This window comes from Petromyzon marinus, chromosome 38 (assembly GCF_048934315.1).
Source record: "Petromyzon marinus isolate PM22_M1 ecotype Great Lakes invasive population chromosome 38, UKy_Petmar_22M1.pri1.0, whole genome shotgun sequence".
Classification (NCBI taxonomy): Eukaryota; Metazoa; Chordata; class Hyperoartia; order Petromyzontiformes; family Petromyzontidae; genus Petromyzon; species Petromyzon marinus.
In genome coordinates this window covers 14,478,934-14,501,644 of record NC_133704.1, presented here as the reverse complement: position 1 = coordinate 14,501,644, position 22,711 = coordinate 14,478,934, and the positions used below count along the sequence as shown (strand labels likewise).

The following is a 22,711-nucleotide window of genomic DNA, read 5'->3' as shown; positions in this document are numbered from 1 at the left end:
TAGGTGAGGTAGTTAACATCTCCTAGGTGAGATAGTTAACATCTCCTGGGTGAGGTGGTTAACATCTCCTGGGTGAGATAGTTAACATCTCCTAGGTGAGGTAGCTAACATCTCCTAGGTGAGGTAGTTAACATCTCCTAGGTGAGGTAGTTAAAATCTCTTAGGTGAGATGGTTAACATCTCCTAGGTGAGATGGTTAACATCTCCTAGGTGAGGTGGTTAACATCTCCTAGGTGAGGTAGTTAACATCTCCTGGGTGAGGTAGTTAACATCTCCTGGGTGAGGTGGTTAACATCTCCTAGGTGAGGTAGTTAACATCTCCTAGGTGAGGTATTTAACATCTCCTGGGTGAGGTAGTTAACATCTCCTGGGTGAGGTGGTTAACATCTCCTGGGTGAGATAGTTAACATCTCCTAGGTGAGGTAGTTAACATCTCCTAGGTGAGGTAGTTAACATCTCCTAGGTGAGATAGTTAACATCTCCTGGGCGAGGTGGTTAACATCTCCTGGGTGAGATAGTTAACATCTCCTAGGCGAGGTAGTTAACATCTACTAGGTGAGGTAGCTAACATCTCCTAGGTGAGGTAGTTAACATCTCCTAGGTGAGGTGGTTAACATCTCCTGGGTGAGGTAGTTAACATCTCCTAGGTGAGGTAGTTAACATCTCCTAGGTGAGGTAGTTAACATCTTCTGGGTGAGGTAGTTAACATCTCCTAGGTGAGTTAGTTAACATCTCCTCGGTGAGGTAGTTAACATCTCCTCGTTGAGGTGGTTAACATCTCCTGGGTGAGGTAGTTAACATCTCCTGGGTGAGGTGGTTAACATCTCCTGGGTGAGATAGTTAACATCTCCTAGGTGAGGTAGCTAACATCTCCTAGGTGAGGTAGTTAACATCTCCTAGGTGAGGTAGTTAAAATCTCTTAGGTGAGATGGTTAACATCTCCTAGGTGAGATGGTTAACATCTCCTAGGTGAGGTGGTTAACATCTCCTAGGTGAGGTAGTTAACATCTCCTGGGTGAGGTAGTTAACATCTCCTGGGTGAGGTGGTTAACATCTCCTAGGTGAGGTAGTTAACATCTCCTAGGTGAGGTATTTAACATCTCCTGGGTGAGGTAGTTAACATCTCCTGGGTGAGGTGGTTAACATCTCCTGGGTGAGATAGTTAACATCTCCTAGGTGAGGTAGTTAACATCTCCTAGGTGAGGTAGTTAACATCTCCTAGGTGAGATAGTTAACATCTCCTGGGCGAGGTGGTTAACATCTCCTGGGTGAGATAGTTAACATCTCCTAGGCGAGGTAGTTAACATCTACTAGGTGAGGTAGCTAACATCTCCTAGGTGAGGTAGTTAACATCTCCTAGGTGAGGTGGTTAACATCTCCTGGGTGAGGTAGTTAACATCTCCTAGGTGAGGTAGTTAACATCTCCTAGGTGAGGTAGTTAACATCTTCTGGGTGAGGTAGTTAACATCTCCTAGGTGAGTTAGTTAACATCTCCTCGGTGAGGTAGTTAACATCTCCTCGTTGAGGTGGTTAACATCTCCTGGGTGAGGTAGTTAACATCTCCTGGGTGAGGTAGTTAACATCTCCTGGGTGAGGTAGTTAACACCACTGGGGAGACAGAGGCGACATGGTGCTGGCCACCCACATTCACCACGTACCCCCAGGAGTCCGCATACTCCCGGCTGAGAACTACTGTGGAGTAGAATACCATTTGTTATAGAGTTTTTATTACACATAAGGGACAGATAGCTATGAGGGAGCCATACTGTCTTGCTTGCTACCTACTTGTATTTGATGACATGTTCTCAATGATGTTAATTCTTTGTTGAGTTTTGTATACGCAATGCATCATCGGCTTCCATCATCTATACACTGCTGGATCAAGGGCTTTCCCAGTACCAAAGATAATAATCTTGATTTGAAGCTTTCCCACCTGATGATGGACGCTTGTGTTGCGCCCGAAACGTTGTGATTTATTTTTTATTTTATACCTACGTGACTTTACTGAAAGAACCAAAGAGTCTTCTTTGGTTCTTTCGGTAAAGTCACGTAGAATGAGAATAAAATAATAAATTGATAAAATAACGCAATAATATTCTCACGACGTTTCGGCCACAACACAAGCGGCCTTCATCAAAGAAGATGAATCCTTGCAGTCACGAAAGCTTTAAATCGAAACCAGGTGAGGTAGTTAACATCTCCTAGGTGAGGTAGTTAAAATCTCTTGGGTGAGATGGTTAACATCTCCTAGGTGAGGTGGTTAACATCTCCTAGGTGAGGTGGTTAACATCTCCTTGGTGAGGTGGTTAACATCTCCTGGGTGAGGTGGTTAACATCTCCTAGGTGAGGTAGTTAACATCTCCTAGGTGAGGTAGTTAACATCTCCTGGGTGAGGTAGTTAACATCTCCTGGGTGAGGTGGTTAACATCTCCTGGGTGAGATAGTTAACATCCCCTAGGTGAGGTAGTTAACATCTCCTAGGTGAGGTAGTTAACATCTCCTAGGTGAGATAGTTAACATCTCCTGGGTGAGGTGGTTAACATCTCCTGGGTGAGATAGTTAACATCTCCTAGGTGAGGTAGTTCACATCTCCTAGGTGAGGTAGTTAACATCTCCTAGGTGAGGTAGTTAACATCTCCTAGGTGAGGTGGTTAACATCTCCTGGGTGAGGTAGTTAACATCTCCTAGGTGAGGTAGTTAACATCTCCTGGGTGAGGTAGTTAACATCTCCTGGGTGAGGTAGTTAACATCTCCTGGGTGAGGTAGTTAACACCACTGGGGAGACAGAGGCGACATGGTGCTGGCCACCCACATTCACCACGTACCCCCAGGAGTCCGCATACTCCCGGCTGAGAACTACTGTGGAGTAGAATACCATTTGTTATAGAGTTTTTATTACACATAAGGGACAGATAGCTATGAGGGAGCCATACTGTCTTGCTTGCTACCTACTTGTATTTGATGACATGTTCTCAATGATGTTAATTCTTTGTTGAGTTTTGTATACGCAATGCATCATCGGCTTCCATCATCTATACACTGCTGGATCAAGGGCTTTTCCAATACTAAAGATAATAATCTTGATTTGAAGCTTTCCCAGCTGATGATGGACGCTTGTGTTGCGCCCGAAACGTTGTAATTTATTTTTATTTTATACCTACGTGACTTTACTGAAAGAACCAAAGAGTCTTCTTTGGTTCTTTCGGTAAAGTCACGTAGAATGAGAATAAAATAATAAATTGATAAAATAACACAATAATATTCTCACGACGTTTCGGCCACAACACAAGCGGCCTTCATCAAAGAAGATTAATCCTTGCAGTCACGAAAGCTTTAAATCGAAATTTAACCAAAGAGTACCAAAGATAATACGAAGCATTTAAGATGGTTCACAAAGGTGCAATCGATATCAACCTTTTCATCAAATGCGTTTATTATTATTATGATTATCATCGCGACACAACTTTTAGACAGCTTCAAGTACGAGTTTCTGTGTAACCAAAGTGCGCATTACGTATAAATGTCATTTTAAAGTTGGCACGTTACAATACTTTAAAAACAATGGGAAATGATACTTCAATTACATCATGGGACCTCCTTTGCCAGTACCAAAATATAATAGGTTTTCCCCTTTTTTCTGGCATCTTAACAATGTTAAAACATCTTAACACCTGTTTTGTTGCCAGAAAAAAAATGGGAAAACCTATTATCTTATACTTCAATTGCATGTAAATATAGGCAACGTGAGGGGGGAAAAAATCAGTGGTCACCACAGGAGCCCGGATAGCTCCTGAAATGTCCTCCTCTGAACTCGAACCCCCTTGTGAAGGCGCAGACCCCTGCAATCACTGGTTCACGTGCCTGCTGGCGGAAGGCAGGGCCTCCAACGAGAGCGGATTGCGGGTGGCTACTGCAGAGCTCATACACCATCATGAGGAGGCGATTTTGTCCGGCTCTTCCACGCTGTGCCAGACGTCTCGGAAGAGGTGGGAGTATCCAGACATCTTGACAGAGGTAGGAGTATCCACCACACTTTCACCTGCATCCACCACACCCAGACCTGCCGATTCGACTCACCGAACTGTGGTACAGAACCCTTTCACCACTGCTGGGTGGTGTAGGTGGAGGGGATTTAATAAACCTCCACCATTGTTCCAACTCCCGCCGCCAGGAGGTCGAATTGAACCAGCGGCCTTCGGTGATTGCAAGTCCGGTCTCCGTGTGCTAACCCATTACACCATCACAGGTGGCACTGGTGAAGGTGAGGGAGCAAAGACGCGGGAGCATAGATGTACTGCACAACAATAGATATCACCGCACTCCCGTCCACTCACAACATAGCCATTTTCCCGTCAATGTAAATACGCGTGGACACTGCCAGGGGAATGTGGAGTTTCCACCAAGTGGTCAAGGGGCACCCAAGAAGGCGATTGCCACCTGGCGGTTTTTCTGGCGTATAAAACCACAAACGCCTCTCGCTTGAGAATGAGGTGATCATAAATCTCAACGGGGCGGATCGCGCGATAGCAGAGAGAGCTGGGGGTTAGCACGCCAAAGACACGCGTCTCTTGACCAGTGGGGCACAACCACGGGAAAGAAGTAGAGTCAAGGACTGTGTAATGTGTAATAAGTTAAAACGGAATGGCAAAGAGAATGGGAAAGGTAAATAATGGGAAATAAGAGGAAAAGGTTGGAGAAGAAATGGAAAAAACGGGAGCAAAGGGTCAGGAAACAGAATCAGAATCTTTATTTATCCTGGAGAAAGCTGTGAAGCTATTTTTTTTTTTATAAATTTCCAGTATTTTTCCGCAGATGTCTAGCAACGTGGTTAGGAAACAGAGGCGACAAGGGCCTCGATGTCGTTGCACGGAGAGGTATCCGTTGCCACAGGGGGCGGTGAGGAGAGGGATTCAGAGTGAGGGTGGCCACACAGAAGTCACGTGATTTACGGGAGGCTTGAGCTTCCTCAGAAGTAGATATATAGAGGAAAGGGTTGGTGAATAAAGCAGAGATTTGTTCAATCTATTCTAGATTTGAAGCTTTCGTGACTGCAAGGATCCATACTCTTTGGTTCTATTCGGTAAAGTCACGTAGGTAAAAAAAAAAAAAATCACGACGTTTCGGCCACAACACAAGCGGCCTTCACACAGCTTAAAGGTCGCAGTCTGAGCTTGGCTCCGTTTCACTCCAGCGCAGTCTTCGAGACAGGCTGGTCCCTTCACCTGATGAAGGCCGCTTGTGTTGTGGCCGAAACGTCGTGATTTTTGTTTTATTTTTTTACCTACGTGACTTTACCGAATAGAACCAAAGAGTATTTGTTGAATCTCCATGATGCCACTGTGATGCAAGTTGGCCAAGAGATTGCAGTACTACAAGTGCATGGGTTCATGAAACATATCTGTGCAGACCTATGAGCCTATCTTGAACCTACTGAAACCTTAAATATTTATTTCGGTTTTGGGTTAACCCGAACCAAAGTGGAATGGCAATAGGTTCAACTGTCTGTATATATGTACCGTGGTAAAGTCACCTGATTATTATTATTATTTAACATCTGTACACCTCAACACATTAATAAAAACACAGCAACTTTCCACCGTGTTGTTTTCTTTGCGTTACCTGGGCAACCTTGTCAACGCCGTGTGACCTCATTCGGCCAATCACGCGTGTTCTTGTGCGCACGTGCAACACGACAATAACGTGAACAAGTAAATTGTCGACAGCATTTGCTGTGAGCCCGCTTACTCAAATCCAAGGTGTGGCAGCCCACCGCTTAAGCCAGAGAAAAACATAATACAGAAGCATAAGTAACTTCAGTGTCCAACAGAGTAAACCTTCGCACCACCGCAAAGATAATTGATGTTGATATTTCACGATTTAAAAAAAACCCGTTAACTGCTTGCCCTTTATACGTTTCCGGCCTTCGTGTGACAGCTAATGGTATGGAATGTCACGCGCGCATAGCTTTTTATCCTGTCCTGAAATAAACAAATGCTGGACCCCCCCCACCTGCAGTGTCCCTGAAATATCCCTATCATCTCACATCCCCTTGCTTGTCAATGTCCTAGAGAGGGTCGCATTCTCCCAGTCGCTCGGTGAGACGTCACTCGCTCTCTCCTCTGCCGCCCCCAGTTTGGAAATGATCTCCGACCACCCCTGGCCGACCATGCTGTCGACTCCCTGCCCCTGTTCTCCGTTTCTTGCGCAGCGTGCCTTGAGATGCAGTGGCACGTAGGCGCGATATGAATTAAAGTTTTGCCGTATTCTCCGGATAATAAGACACCGTTTTGTTCGCCCGAATTTTTAAAGGAAGAGTTTGGTGGTGTCTCTCATAATCCAGTAGCTGTGTTCCTACTCGTGATAACCTGGGTTTTAAGAGTTGCGCGTTTTTAAACGTGCGTACTTCCAGATCTTTAGAACTCTATTGACAGTGGACAAGTTTTGGGGTGCGGCTTACATTTGTGGGAGTGTCTAATATTCCTGAGAATACGGTCATGGTAACTCTAAAACACATGTATTCGTGAACATACAAAAACAGATGCATCTTTATCCTGCTTGCGAGTACGGATTAGTTGTTTTCAAAGGCTGCACACGTATGTGTATATATTATCGCTATAAGTTACTGCGTGAGATGAGAGGGTGAATTTAAAAAGGGGTCGTCCATGTGTATTGTGTCATAGCACTTTTTGCACTCGAGCCCAAACCCAGCAATTACTCGTCGCGGACATCTGCGGTAGCAAGTTGAATCTGAACCCGGCAATGCGTGAGTTCGATTCCCGCTCACGGCCAACACCGGTGACGATCATCTGAACCGGTCTTGACAAAGGCGGCCGGGCGTGGTGCTGGTCGCCCACCCCCTCGTGTGCCGTGCCGGGCTTCATAGGCGCTGCTACTCGCTAACAGCACTTGCCCCAATAGTCTGTTAAGGCTATACGGGGATCTTTGTTTGGGGAACGGTAGTGCAGTGGTTAACATGCTGCGCTACGAACCCGGCGACCCGAGTTCGAGTCCAGCTCATGATCAATAATGATGACAATTATCTGAACCGGTCCTGGGTCTCCTCCTAGATTGGCTTGGCCTCGAGTGATTAACTGGTGAGGTGTGTAAACAACAACACTGGAGAGACAAAGGCGGCCAGGCATGGTGCTGGCCTCACCACCCTCCTTGCATGTCACGCTGGTCTTAATAGGTGCTCACTAACACTTGTCTGCACAGTCTATAAGGCTGCACACGGAATCATTTGTGTGTACATGTACAATATGTTTTGTTTCTGTATGATATTTTGTGTATCTTTATAAATGCATGTGTGCGTGTGTGTATGAGCGTTATGCCCTCTCTTCGCTATGCTTGCGAAACGTGGAGCCCTTTAGAGGAGCATTTGGGCTGGTTTTAAACAATTAGGCTGGCCTGCCTACGATCCATCCTAGATTAACCAGACTGAATTGTGTGAGGAACTCAGATCTTTGAAAGATCCGGTCACAGTCCCCATCATCAGTGAGCTCCTCTGACAGGCGAGGCTGCGTTTGCACGGTCATGTAGCCCGCATGCCCAGCCACCACATGGCCAAGCAGCAGCTGTTTGGCCAGATGGAGGGGGCAAAATAACCGCGGTGGCATGAGCTGGAGAAGAGATGGATTGATGCGGTACAGGAGGATGTGGAGCTGATTCGATTTGTAGATAACTGGTACCAGCATTGTCAAGATCGGCCTCTGTGGAGGAGGCTCATGAAGGACACTACTGGGCAGCTGCAACGCAATTGCCCTCCACCCACAACACAGGGCAGAGCAGCGACCCTCACAATAACGAGTGGAATGCCGGGCGCCTAAATCGCAGCAAGTTGGCGCAGTGGGGAGCACGGGTGATGCACCTGCCAGACGTTTATGTTGGTTAACTCACAACAACACCTGGGTCTGTCCCACGACCTTCTTGCCTGCAGCTAGCCTTCCACACTTTTGCATTCACGTGACGGCCTCAAAGTGCACCTAGCCTGGCCCACGTGGCGCGGATGATGGCACCGTCACTCGGCGGCGAACGGCAGCCGTGTGTGTGTGAGCGCGCGCTCCTGCCGTCAGATGATGGTAGCGATGGTGACAGAGTCTCGCTTCATCCCCATCTGCACGCTCTCTCCTCTCTGAAACCTGTGCACCGGAGAAAAACAAGAGATGTGTCTTGAGGACACGTGCAGCCCTTTTTGTCAATCCACTGTTGGATGAGGGCCTTCCCCGCGCCGTGCGGGTTATGAGACCATACCGCACCGGTGCTACATCGGTTCGTGATGTGGGCCAGAAGTAGCGTGTTTGCCGCTCGTTGCAGAGGTTCTATTTACCATCTTAAACTATTTTTTTTTACCAGGTAAGGCCCACTGAGCTATCTATGCAGCTCTTTTTCAGAAGGGACCTGGCCACAAATGATAGTTCAACGAAGTGGCTTATCGTGTGGAAATGTATAGCAACCAAATACTCAATACGTGTGATGTTGATTCTAAATGTGAAGGGAAAAACCGCAGGATCTGGAGAAAATTTCACGCTACCACGGGGAGAGAGAGAGACACGCAAACTACAAATATACAGCAGGCGTCAAGGTCGGGATCGAATCCACGACCTCCTGCATACCAGGCGAGGTAGTTAACATCTTGGCACGGTGGTATTTCACGGTTTGAATCCAGCGGCCACCCTGGTTATTACTTGAGGTATGTGTCGGCCATAATAGTACGCCGCCATCTGCCTCTCGGTGGACGATTCCCATGACGTTATTCACAAGAGTTAGGCCATTGTGTGCCGCCCACGTCAGGGTGCAAATTCGAAAATGACGCTGAAAAGTACTCCATTGGAATTAGACAAAGTTCCCCCTTATAGCCTTTAACAGACTGGAGGAGCAAGTGCTGTTCGCGAGCGCCTATGGAAGCTGGCACGGCACACAAGGAGGTGGGTGGCCACCACCACCACGTCCGGTCGCCTTAGTCTCCCCAGTGGCGATGTTTACTACACACCGCACCAGGTACACATTTGAGGCTGGTCGACCTAGGGGAGGCCCAGGACCGGTTCAGATTGTCGTCACTGGTATGGATTGTGAGTGAGAATCGAACTCGGGTCACCAGCTTGTCCTCCAGCACCTCCGATGAGCGTGGTTGGCTACATACGGTGTGAAAAAAGTTCAACATACATATTGCAGTGCACTAACCGCTACACCACCGCTCAACACAATTACACATAAACACACGGGAGCAGAAGTAATCTTTACCCACTACTGGCAGCGGACTGATGCCGCCCCCCCCCCATGTCACTCTTGCAAATGAGACTGGTGGAATGTTATCTTTCTCGCCTGGTATGCAGGAGGTCGTGGGTTTGATCCCAAGCCTGACGCCAATATATTTGGAGATTGCATGCTCTCCCCGTGGCCGCGTGGATTTTTCTCTGGGTTCTCCCGTTTTTCCCTCCACATTTACAATCAACGTGCGCCGAGAGTATTTGGCCACTATAAATTTGCACGCGACAAGCCACTTTGTTGAACTATAATTTGCGATAGCCAGGTCACTTCTGAAAAAGAGCTACACAGCTCAGCGGGCACTTACCCTGGTAAAATAAACAGTTTCAGTTTATAGTTCTCCGCACGCAGAGACCACACACACACACTCTCACCTGGCTTCCTTGTATTTCTTTTCCCGATAGAAGGGGCTCCGCTTGCTCAGGTACAGCAGCACCAGGTCACAGAAAAACGCCCCCTGTGTGGCACAGTCACAACGACAAAGATCACCCCCCCCCCCCCCCTCCACAGCGCACGCGGACCGTTGGGCGAAGCGCTGCCGTTGAGGCCGGCGCACCAGCGGGTGGTGCGGCTAGCGCCGCGCCCCGCCCACCACCTTTGTCTCCCCAGTGCTGATATTTTGCACACCGCGACAAGATGGTTAAGGTCTTCAGATTCGGCATTGCTCACTGCCCCACGGGCTCCAGGCTTCACACTTGGAGGGTGGTGACGGCGTCTTAGCAATTGCGGCACCTAAACTCTGGAACTCTCGTTGCCGTTCGAGGTCCGGACTTCCGAGACAGACGACAAATCTTCAAATCTCGACTAAAAACATCTATGTTTAAAACGTCCTTCTCACTTCTTCTTCTCCTGGTTGTCGTTAACTATTTTCCGCCTTGCCATGCATAGCGCCCTGACAGCGATTGTTTAAGGGCGCTTTATACATTTACATTATTACTAGTCATATGAGTAGGGGGTCGCCACCCTTTTTCCACCGTGGACCAAACCCAGACGCCGTTCTTCAGTCAGCACTGTGGTCCATCAGCAGCGGTGGTACAAATCAATCACTGCTACCTGCAGGACAGGTGGCAACCTTTACATTTGAAGGCTTAGTCGACCTTGGGGATGCCCAGAACCGCTTCTGATATCACTCACCACTGATGTTAACCGTGGCCAGGAATCGAACTGAGGTCGCCTACTTACTACCGTTACCATATCCGAAAAAAAAGACAAAGATCCCCCATATAGCATTTTAATTGACTGCCGGGGCAAGTGCTTTTAGCGAGCACCTAGTAAGGCTGGTGGCAACACGAGGTGGGTGGCCAGCACCATGCCCAGCCGCCTTTGTTTCCCATGTGCCGATGTTTACATACTAAGTTAAGGCTGAGTCGACCTAGGGGAAGCCCAGGATCGGTTCAGATTTTCGTCACCAATGTTGGCCATGAGCTGGGATCGAATTCGGGTCACGGGGTTCGTAGCGCAGTGCGCTAACCACACTTAACTCCCGACGCCCTGTCACAAACACATAGATACATGTTGTAGAGATTTAACTTCATTTGCAATTGCACTTGACATCATATATCCTTGTTTGTTTACGTATTATATTTGTTCCACATCTCTGTATCTTAATTGTAAATGTACTGCGATCAGTTTAACACGGAGGAATTCGCAACCAATATTAACTCTAAGAGGTTTTTGGGTTAGATGGCGAAAATCTAACACAAAAACCTCTATTATGGGTACTGCGAACAGTAAAAAAAGACTTAATATTGCTTTACGCTGTCCAATATTTTGTTATTGCTCATGTTGTGTTTCTACTGATTTCTGTGTGCTTCATTGCAGTACTTTGTTTTTATTTTGTAATATCTGCAACCCATCACTGGCAATTGAGACTCATCCTGGTTTCTTGAGTTCATCTGGTGAAACAAAAAAACTTTTAACTTAAACTAGCTCGCTCGCTTATCATCTCACTCACTACCCGTTCACTCACAGTCTCACTGAACCACTCATTCGCCAACCTAGTCACTCACCCACTCATGTACCATCTCAATCACCATTACTCATTCACCCATCCACCATCTCACTCACCCACCCACCAACCCACTCATGTACCATCTCAAGCACCCACTCATTCATCCACCCACCATCTCAATCACCCACTCATTCACCCACCCACCCACCATCTCACCCACTCATTTACCCACTCATTCACCCACTCAGCCACCCACTCATCAACACTCAGTCACCCACTCATTCATTCACTCAACTGATCACTCATCCACTCGTTCACACACACACACACCATCTCCTCTCACCCACTCATTCACACAATCTTGCGAGTGCGACTTTGTCCTTGCCTCTTGAGCTCACACCTGGTGAAACAAAATAAACTTGAACTTAACATATACCATGTAGCCCATGCAGTCACACACATACGGATCACGTGGGTAGCACACACGTTCCACTGTTCACACGTACAGTCAGGATGTGTGATAAGGAGGACGTAATAGATGGGGGTGAGAGGGCGAGAGAGACAAGGAGAGGGTGAGGCTGGCAAGGAGCTGCAGAGTGAGGGAAAGGAGAGGAAAATGTGAGGGCGGAGATGAGATGGGAAGAGCGGGAGGGGGAGCGAGGGGAAGAGTGCTATTTAGCGAACGCTGTTACCTGTGACTGAGCGGTTAGGACAATGGATGATGCACAGATTGAATCATTGCAAAACGCGAGAGAGAATGAGTGAGTGAGGGGGAATGAGTGAGACGGGGAGCAAGTGGGAGAGTGTGGGGGCTGTGAGAGTGAGGAGAGAGAAAGGGAGAGCAAGGGGGAGATGTGTCTCACCGCTCCGAGCAGGGCCAGGCCTGATCCCACGTTCACGGCCGTGGGAACGATGCTGAACCTGCCCGCCTGGGTCAAGGGTCATGGTTAGTTCATTATGTATATGTTCGTTTGCAGCTCAGGGTCAATCCACTTCTGGATGAGGATATTCCCACGCCACACACCATGTGGGTCTTGAGGGGGGGGGGGTTATTTGACCATACTTCACCATGCTGGTCAGAGCAGAGTTGATTAAGTTTTAGAGCATACTTACGGGCAGCATAGTAAGTACAGTGCAACACTGGCTTTTGCTGCACTCCCATCTCAATCAGAGCTGTAAATTCCACATTTCTATGAGAGAAACCACGAGTTCATCACTAGGATAACTATTAACGATGTCTCGCAGTGAGTCACTGTTTCTTTTTTTGACTGTCCCAGAAGGGTCTGTGAGTGAGGCTGAGATTTGGCAACTGGCCAAGTCTCATTCTCGTGAACTCGTGCCTGAATTACCACGATGTCACCTGGCCAAACAATAATAAGAAACTAATAACGATCTTTATTTAAAGAGCAGAGCGCATTTCGTACCACAACGTTCAAGGCCACTTCACGCAAAGTTAAGATAAAAGGGAAACGTGAATAAAATAGGTCGCATGTCCCGTGTGGCGCTCACCTTGCCGAACACCAGGACGTCAAAGCGGATGCCGTAGACCTTGAAGAGCTTCCGCTGCTCACCGCCGTCCGCCTACCGGTAGTATTTGGCGAATCTGCATGGGCCGAAAGGGTGCGGGTTGAAGGGTTGCGGTGTTGGTCAGCGCGTAACGTTCGTTGGTTGGGGTTCTTGTTTTTTTTAACGGTAGGGTTAGGGTGAATGTTGCAGTTCGGGATTGATGTTAAGGTTAATGTTACAGTTAGGGTTAATGTTAAGGTGAGGGTTAATGTTACGGTAGAGGTTAATTCTACGGTGAGGGTTAATGTTACGGTGAGGGTTAATGTTACGGTGAGGGTTAATGTTAGGGTGAGGGTTAATGTTAGGGTGAGAGTTAATGTTAGGGTGAGGGTTAATGTTAGGGTGAGGGTTAATGTTAGGGTGAGGGTTAATGTTAGGGTGAGGGTTAATGTTAGTGTGAGGGTTAATGTTACGGTGAGGGTTAATGTTAGGGTTAATGTTACGGTGAGGGTTAATGCTATGGTGAGGGTTAATGCTACAGTGAGGGTTAATGCTATGGTGAGGGTTATTGTTACGGTGAGGGTTAATGCTACGGTGAGGGTTAATGCTACGGTGAGGGTTAATGTTACGGTGAGAGTTAATGCTACGGTGAGGGTTAATGTTACGGTGAGGGTTAATGTTACGGTGAGGGTTAATGTTAGGGTTAATGTTACGGTGAGGGTTAATGTTACAGTGAGGGTTAATGTTACGGTGAGAGTTAATGTTACGGTGAGGGTTAATGCTACGGTGAGGGTTAATGTTAGGGTGAGGGTTAATGTTACGGTGAGGGTTAATGCTATGGTGAGGGTTAATGTTACGGTGAGGGTTAATGTTACGGTGAGGGTTAATGTTACGGTGAGGGTTAATGCTACGGTGAGGGTTAATGCTACGGTGAGGGTTAATGTTACGGTGAGGGTTAATGTTACGGTGAGGGTTAATGTTACGGTGAGGATTAATGTTAGGATGAGGGTTAATGTTAGGGTGAGGGTTAATGTTACGGTGAGGGTTAATGTTAGGGTGAGGGTTCATGTTAGGGTGAGGGTTAATGTTACGGTGAGGGTTAATGTTAGGGTGAGGGTTAATGTTACGGTGAGGGTTAATGTTAGGGTGAGGGTTAATGTTACTGTGAGGGTTAATGCTACGGTGAGAGTTACGGTGAGGGTTAATGTTACGGTGAGGGTTAATGTTACTGTGAGGGTTAATGCTATGGTGAGAGTTACGGTGAGGGTTAATGTTACGGTGAGGGGTTAAGGAAGATGGTGAGAGTGAAGGGGCCCACCTGAAGTTGTACCCCGAGGAGGAGGAGGAGGCATTGAGGTGGGGTCGCGCTGCGTCGAGGCGGTTGAAGGAGTCGACGGGGTGGCACTCACTCGCTGGGCGGTCCAGGTTACAGCTCCACTCGATCTGAACCCCGATAACGCCACCCTGTACACGCAGCATTACACACACAGCATTACACACACACAGCATTACACACACGCAGCATTACACACACACAGCATTACACACACGCAGCATTACACAGACACACAGCATTACACAGCATTACACACACACAGCATTAACACAGCATTACCAATACCCGCCATACGCCACTAAGTGAAGGTGACGCCACCACGGCGCCTGTGCCAGGCCAGGTGCACTTTGTGGCCACGTGAAGTGTCGAAGGCTCGCTGACGGGAGGTCACGGGACAGACCCAGCAGGTGACATGTTTTGACTGACCGAGACGACTGGTTGATGCACCAGCTGTGCCCCCCACTGTGCCAACTCACTGTGTTTTAGCCACCCGACGTTACACTTGTTTTTGTGAGCGTCGCTCCTCCGCCCTCCGGTGGTGTTGGAGGGCGACTGCCTCCAACTGCCCAGTAGCAGCGTCCTTCACAAGTCTCCATAAAGGCCGATCTTGACACTGCTCGTACCAGTCATTGGCAACTCCACTCCAAATTCAAGTTTCAAGTCCACTCAGCTCCATATCCTCTGTTACCACATAATGCCATCTCTTCTCTAGCCCATGCCACGCTCGTTTAGCCCTCTCTATCCGGCCGAACAAAAGCTGTTTGGGCATGCTGTGGTTTGGCATGTGGGCTACATGACCCAGCCAATGGAGGATCTCACCAATGGGACTTTGTCCAGATCAGTAAAGGATCTGTGAGCTCATCACACAATCCAGCCTGGTTAAACCCAGGATTGATCGTGGACAGGCTTGCCTGAATGTTTCAAACCAGCCAAGATGTTTCTTTACAGGGCTCCATGTTTTGTAAGCATAGAGAAGGAAGGATATCACTGTGGGCACGAAGATCCAAAGATTCTTGCGGAGCAACAAGCCAGGCAGCTTCCACACAGCAGCATTATACTGGTAGGAACCTCCTGGTTACACCAGCCCACAGGGGATTATTGTGTCCGTCCGTCCGTCGTGCATACAAAAATGGGAGGTGTGGGGCTGGGTAGAGAGGGGAGGGTGGGGAGGGGCTGGGTGGGGAGGGAGGGGCTGAGTGGGGAGTGGAGGGTGGGGAGGGGCTGGGTGGGTGGGTGGTGGTAGGGGTGGGGCTGGTTGGGGAGGGGCTGGTCACCCCGTGGTGCCCTTATAAAACTCAACGTTTAACCTACTCACGCCGGCTTGTGCCCGCCCTCACAGTCGGGCATATTTGCGGAATACACCACGTGGTGCCGCCGTTGACCCTGGCCATTGACCGAGCAACCCAACGTTCCTACCAGCTCCCTCCGCAGGAATGTGTTGTAGCTGCTGAGTGAAAAGATAACGCCGCTGGACTGATTCGAAGTGAGACATCGACTGCCAAACTGGAGCTGGTCATAAGCACACTGCCCAGGTACAGAAACCTCTCCATTCTCTCCACAACTGCCCCATCACTCATTGGGAGTGGAGGGGGTGGAGTATGCACCCTGTGTGTACGTGGTGTACACGCCGTGTACACGTAGTGAGTCATGTCCGCGGCGTGTTGCCAGGCAGGGCGCCACCTCCACGGCGAGGCTGTGGAAGTCCTCCCCGGCTGCGCGCACCAGCTGGCCCAGGCGGAAGATCGGGCAGTAGGGGGCGGCCGTGGCGCTGTAGCGGCAGCGCTTCAGGTAGTCCGCCTCGGCGCGCTCCAGCACGTTACGCCTGGCACGCCGGACACACGGGTGGACACGGGTGGACACGGGGGCACACGGAGACGAGGGCAGGGTGAGGGTGTACCGTGAGTGCCTGGTGCGGAGTGTAACCATTAACACTGGGGGAGACAAAGGCGGCCGGGCGTGGTGCTGGCCACGCCTCATCGAGGGTGCCGTGCCGGCCGTCGCTAGCAGCACTTGCCCCCAACAGTCCGTGAAGGCTACACGGGGGATCTTTGCCTTTGTTATATATCACCAGACAAGAGGCTCCTCTGGCGCTCCCTCGAGTCACGTGGAGGTGGCAGTGACAGTGACGGAGCAGTTGCTGTACCGCACCACTGTGCCGTGCAGTACAGGTGTGTGTGTGTGTGTAGTACAGGTGTGTGTGTGTGTATAGTACAGGTGTGTGTGTGTGTGCAGTACAGGTGTGTGTGTGTGTGTGCAGTGTGTGTGTGTGCAGTACAGGTGTGTGTGTGCAGTACAGGTGTGTGTGTAGTACAGGTGTGTGTGTGTGCAGTACAGGTGTGTGTGTGCAGTACAGGTGTGTGTGTGTGCAGTACAGGTGTGTGTGCAGTACAGGTGTGTGTGTGTAGTACAGGTGTGTGTGTGTGCAGTACAGGTGTGTGTGTGTGTGCAGTACAGGTGTGTGTGTGTGCAGTACAGGTGTGTGTGTGCAGTACAGGTGTGTGCGTGTGGAGTACAGGTGTGTGTGTGTGTGCAGTACAGGTGTGTGTGTGTGTGCAGTACAGGTGTGTGTGTGCGTGCAGTACAGGTGTGTGTGTGTGCGTGCAGTACAGGTGTGTGTGTGTGCGTGTGGAGTACAGGTGTGTGTGCGTGCGTGGAGTACAGGTGTGTGTGCGTGCAGTACAGGTGTGTGTGCGTGCAGTACAGGTGTGTGTGCAGTGTGTGTGTGTGCAGTAAAGGTGTTTGTGTGTCTGATGGAGGTGTGTGTGTGCAAAATGCAGGTGGGTGTGTATGTGCAGTACAGGTGTGTGTGATGTAGGTGTGTGTGATGTAGGTGTGTGTGATGGAGGTGTGTGTGTGTGATGTAGGTGTGTGCGATGTAGGTCTGTGTGTGTGTGATGGAGGCCTTAATAGGTGCTCGCTTACCATCGCTTGCATTCTACTACTGAATTTTGAAGATCACATTGACTATATTGGTAAAAAGACAAAAATAAAAATTGGTTTTCTGTATCGACACAAGCACTGCTTCCCCCCAATGTTCCGTTTGGAATTGATAAAAGCTACCATACTGCCTCTACTTGACTACTGTGACATCGTGTATAAATCAGCCTCAAGTACTGTACTGAAGAAGCTTGATTCCATCTATCACTCGGCCTTAAGATTTACATTGAACTGCCCATATAGGACTCACCACTATGATTTCTACATTGGGTCAAACTTAACATCTCGTAATGTTCGACGGCTTGTGCACCAGATCTTATTTATTCACGATGTACTTACAAAAAAATCCGCAGACTACCTACTGGATCTCCTCTCTGTTTCAAAGAACAAATTTGACCTCAGGTCTTCGCTCATTTACCAGCTTCACATTCCCTATTGGCGTACAAAAACTGCAACTTGAATCGCTACCAATGAGATCTTCTCTCAAAACTGCTCTAGAGGAGTTGTACACCCCTTGCTGCCACTGCTATTCATTGGCGTAAAATAAAATAAAATGTTTCGCTCCGGATGACGCTGCAAAGTATTATCTGTATTTTGATTTAGCGTGCTGATCTTAAAGGTGCATTGCAAAATTTGATACTCCGACTGATGCTTCTGTTGTTGTGGAGTAACTCATGCAGCCAGCTATGGCTCTAGGATTTGGTGTTACATGTTATTTACGTAGTTTATTGTAAAAATTCGGTCACAGTCCCTATGATCACTGTTACGTTGCAATTATGGCTTTATTTTTTGGTGATTTTCGAAAACGTTTTTTTGGGTTGGACATGTTTGTTTTGTTGTAGTACGGAGTTAGACTGATGGCCTTAATCTAAGTTTTATTGTGGCTGTTGTTTGACTTGCATCCCACTGGGATTTTTTTTGCACAGCGTTGGTGTACGGTGCTTTTTTTCAGGAATATTTTGCCGTTTTTGTCATGGATTTTCTGTTTGCACAGTCACATGGTCACTTTAAGATGTTTTCTTGTTCGTGTTTTAGGTTTTTTTTTGTTGTGGTTGCACCCGATTCAATAGCCGAATGGCTCACAGGGCTATACCAAAATAAATAAACTGAAAAAAACAAAAAAAACCATGTATGTATGTATATGTGCATGTATGTGTATATGTGTGTGTGTTAAACTTCCTTCGCACTGTACGTAGCCAACTGTGCTAATCGGGAGTTGCGGGGGAAGGACAACAAACTGAACACAAATCATATTCTTAGTTCTTTCGGTAAAGTCACGTTGAAGGGAAGCAACAAAATAATAAAATATATAGCAATATAAAAATAATTATATATAGTATTATTTTGTTGTTTCCCTTCAACGTGACTTTACCGAAATAACTAAGAATATGAATTACTGCAGTCACGAAAGCTTTAAATCAAAATTGAACACAAATCAGTTCTAAATAAATGAGTTTGTCAATCTCGATGATGATTTAAAAGTGCACCGCTCCAGTGCCTTCCTGGTAGGGGAGTGAAGAGCGTTCCAGATAGCCGCAGAAGCGTATCTGAAAGCGTGCAATGCAGTGACCGCACGTACAATCACACGTAGGACGACTCAGCCCCAGGTGAATACCTGGTGCGGTGTGTAAACATCGCCACTGGGGAGACAAAGGCGGTCGGGCGTGGTGCTGGCCACTCACCCCCTCGTGCGCCGTTCCGGCCTTCACAGGTGCGACTCGCTAACAGCACTTGCCCCTACAGTCTGTTAAGGCTATTTGGGGCAGCTTTGTCTTTGTGCATATATACGTGCGTGTATATATGCGTGTGTCGAATGTCTCACTTGCTGAAGTCAAACTTGGGGAACCTGATTGTGTTCTTGATGAAGACTGTGAAATTCTCAGCCCCGGCGAGCACCGGCCTCCTGGACAGACGCGGAGAGAGCGGGGACGACGCTTGCTCGTAACCACACACGAGTTCACAGAACCTCCTCGCTGGGGCTACGCATCTCCTCCACACGAGACGACACTTCGTTGAGCTATCATTTGTGGGTGGCCAGGTCGCTTCTGAAAAAAATTGTTGATAATTTAGTTTAATCCATAATGCGTTTTTTTTGGGTTAGACCACGTAAAAAGTTTAGTTTAACCAGCCGACCCCGTTAAATACTTTCCTCAATCTACGCTTACGCCTCACTGTGTCCCCGAAGCGAACGGCAGTGAAAACCCACGAGGGATCCTCTCTGTAATCCCGCTGGCAGCAGCGAAGCTTCCTGCCTGACCCCTCTGCCGAGCCGCGTGGTTATTTTGTGTGGCGGCTTTCTCGCCGCGCTCCGAACCACCAAACCCCCCCCCCGAGTTCAGTTCTCTCTCGCAGCCAACGCCAGGTGACGGGCGTCTCAACCCATCCTGGGCCTTCCCCTAGGTCTACTCAGCCTTAAATGTATACCCGGTGCGGAGTGTAAACATCACCAACCCGGGGAGAGAGACAAACCGGGCGTGGTTACTGCCCACCACCCCGCTCGTGTGTTGTGCCGGCGGCCTTCACAGGTGCTGCGACTCGCTACTAACGGGGGATCCTTGCTGTGTGTAAAGGTGTTCATGCAGCTCTCCATACAGGTGCTCATACAGGTGTTCACGCAGGTGTGTGTGTGTGAGGTGCCCCTCACCGTGGGGCCGTGGCCTTCTCCACAGGGCACCAGGCTGAGATCTCACAGGTGCGTATGCCCGGGCTGTAAGGAACACAGCGACCGGTCCTTATACCTGGCAGGCAGAGGAGGACAGGTGAGCGGCTGTCTGTGTGAACAGGTGTGAGCGTGAACAGGTGTGTGGAGAGGGTGGCCACCGCTTTCACTGCACACCGAATCCGGAGAGATTTCTGAGTGCTACGTCGATCACAGCTGTGCGGAAGTCACGTAATGTAATACATGTGTTGAGGAGTTCCCGGCGACGACTCGGAGACGGCTTGAAGGTAAGGGCTTTCGCCAAAGGTTTATTAAGTGTATTACAATAGCACAAAGGGTGGGACAACTTCCCAGGGGTTAGGGGTCCTACACTAAGTCCTGGTCCAGCCCGGCTAGCTCCGGTCTCTCTCCCTCGAGTCGGATGGGGGCACTAGCCAACCCCACCGACCGGGAAGAGCAGCACCTCCTACGGCTACCAGCGGCTTCACTCCTGACTCTCGTCGATCCCTCTCTACCCCTGGTTCCCTCTCCACCCTTCTCACTCTACCCGTTCCCACAGTGACCCCGCTTTTGTCACGGGGTCCCCCTTAAATACTAGATGAGACATGACGTCATCGAGCCCCCCAGCGTGCATGATGCCACGTTCCGTGACGTCATCGCACTGGACGGCACACATGACGTCACGTCCCCATTTTACTCCTCTACACATACAAACGTACACGACACCGGCAGCGTAAGTGCAATAAAACGGTGAAAGAGACGAAATGGAATGTTTGAGGGATGCCACACGCGAGACGCTCGGACGGCAACCGCCTGCTTTGTGATTCCCACAGCCTTCGGCAAATCCCTCACGGTCAACGTTGGCGTTCCCTTCGCCGACGTCATCACCACGTGAGGCTTCTCCACACCTTGAGCACGTGGCTCCTCGCTTGCCCCTCCCAGTTGAAGCTGCCCCCCGTGTTGAAGCTGCCCCCCGTGTTGAAGCTGCCCCCCGTGTTGAAGCTGCCCCTCTGTATTGACGCTGCCCCTTCGCGTTGAAGTTGCCCCTTCGCGTTGACCCCTTGCCCACCGGATTCTCTGCGCTCGAGAAACTCGTGGGCTGGAGGAGAGGCCGAGGAGGATGGCCTCATGGTCTCGCGAGGCTGCATCAGATCGAGACTCGGGGATAGGAAGGGGGCTTGCTTGAGGAGCTTTGCCGGAAGGGACCCCTGGGGAAGGGGGCTTGCTTGAGGGGCTTTGCCAGAAGGGACCCCTGGGGAAGGGGGCTTGCTTGAGGGGCTTTGCCAGAAGGGACCCCTGGGGAAGGGGGCTTGCTATGGGGGCTTTGCCGGAAGGGACCCCTGGGGGTTGAGCGACCCAGAGTGGATGCTGCCGTCCGGGCGTGTGCTCCCACACTTGACTTGACCGTGGCCCTTTCCAACATTTACAAAGCCCAGTTTCCGCTTGGCTGGAGACCGTTTCCATGTTCGGTCCGCTTTGCCAGTGTGGCCTTTGTGGCGTTGCAGGGCTAATGAACTACGTTTGTTGCATTGCAGGGCAAGTGAACTACGTTTGTTGCGTTGCAGGGCTAATGAACTACGTTTGTTGCGTTGCAGGGCTAATGAACTACGTTTGTTGTGTTGCAGGGCTAATGAACTACGTTTGTTGCGTTGCAGGGCAAGTGAACTACCGAAGGATGCAAGCAACAGGAAGTACCTCCTCCGACTAAACAAAGCGCGCGGTGAGTGCGGCAGGTTGCATGGGACCGGGACTTTGTTCGGCTGCGTGCCAGACCGTGCCACAGGCAACTCAGTGGCTTGGCTGTCGAGTGTGCAGGCGGTGTAACTGCACCGGAGCCCACGGGACGGGGCGGCCCAGGGAGACCTCGGTTCTCCGTGCCGACCGTCGATTCAGCGGTGTCCAGGAACGGAGCACGTGTCAACGTTCTCACCGCTTCGCAATTTTAATTAGCGTTGACCTTGTTAGAGTGTTGCAGTGTTCAGTTTGTCGTCCTTGCCCCCGCACCTCCGATTAGCACGGTCGGCTACATGCGGTGTGAAAGAAGTTCCAACGTACGCGCGGTACAACACCTGAACCCCCACCCACCACCGCACCTTCGTGAGCCCGCGCTGAGCGGCGTGGTGGAAACGGTCCTCGCGAGTTTCGACGTGGAGCCCTTAACCCAGAACAGGGGCCCGTGGCAGGGCGGCCTCCCGCCGCACGCGTCCCCGTCGATGACCTTGGCGGGTGCCGCTCGACAGACGGCACCTTGCCCCGACCTTCGCCAAGACGGGTGGAGGCTGCCTCTGATTCTCGGGCGGGCGTCGTACAGGAGCGGTCTCGATCGTCCTGCACTACTCGTCCGGCGCGAGCGACATCGTCGGGGCCTGCTTCCACGCACAGCTGTTGAGCCTCGCTCTGCCGCGCGGGGCCACCGTGGAGGTGGCCGCGGAGCACCGGGACGGCTTCCTGCAGCTGCAGAGAGGCGAGTCGTAGCGGCCCTTATGCATAGCACGTGACAGTGGGGGCACTTTATTCCAGGCAAGGCCCCACTGAGCTGTCTAGCTGTTTTTTCACAAGTGACCTGGCCACAAATGATATGTGGGCTTATCATCATGATCATCATGTGGAGATTTCTCGCAGCCAACTACTCTAAATGCGTGGTGACGTTGATTCTAAATGTGGAGGGGAAAACCGGAGGGACCCGGAGATAAATCCACGCGCAGTGACCGCGGGGAGAGACGCAGGCTCCTTGGGGCCTCGTGTCAGTGGCGTTGTCTCCGAGCTCCAGCGTGCCGCTCGCAATCAGAAGGTTGCCAATAAAAAAAATTGCCATTTAAATTTCCATACTTGGCAGTAAGTCCCGAAATTCCGAAGACTCGCTCGGTGAGAGGGATTCTCTGGGTAAATGGCAATGAACCTGAGAGGTATGGCAAAAAGAGAAGTAATAAAAAATGGTGTTGTTCGGGAAGAATGGAAGGAACCGGAAAGAGAGGAAGACCTAACAGAGCGAATCTCATGACCACAAAATAAGAGATTGGTGCCAGATAGGTGTGGCCCTGCTTGACCATACTAGCAC

The 22,711-nt window shown here is 49.8% G+C and overlaps 1 pseudogene; it reads right to left on the bottom strand.

The window, feature by feature from the left end:
• Positions 1-9,758: 9,758 nt before the first annotated feature.
• LOC142930354 (P2X purinoceptor 1-like) lies at positions 9,759-22,468 on the bottom strand (annotated as a pseudogene).
• Positions 22,469-22,711: the final 243 nt, after the last annotated feature.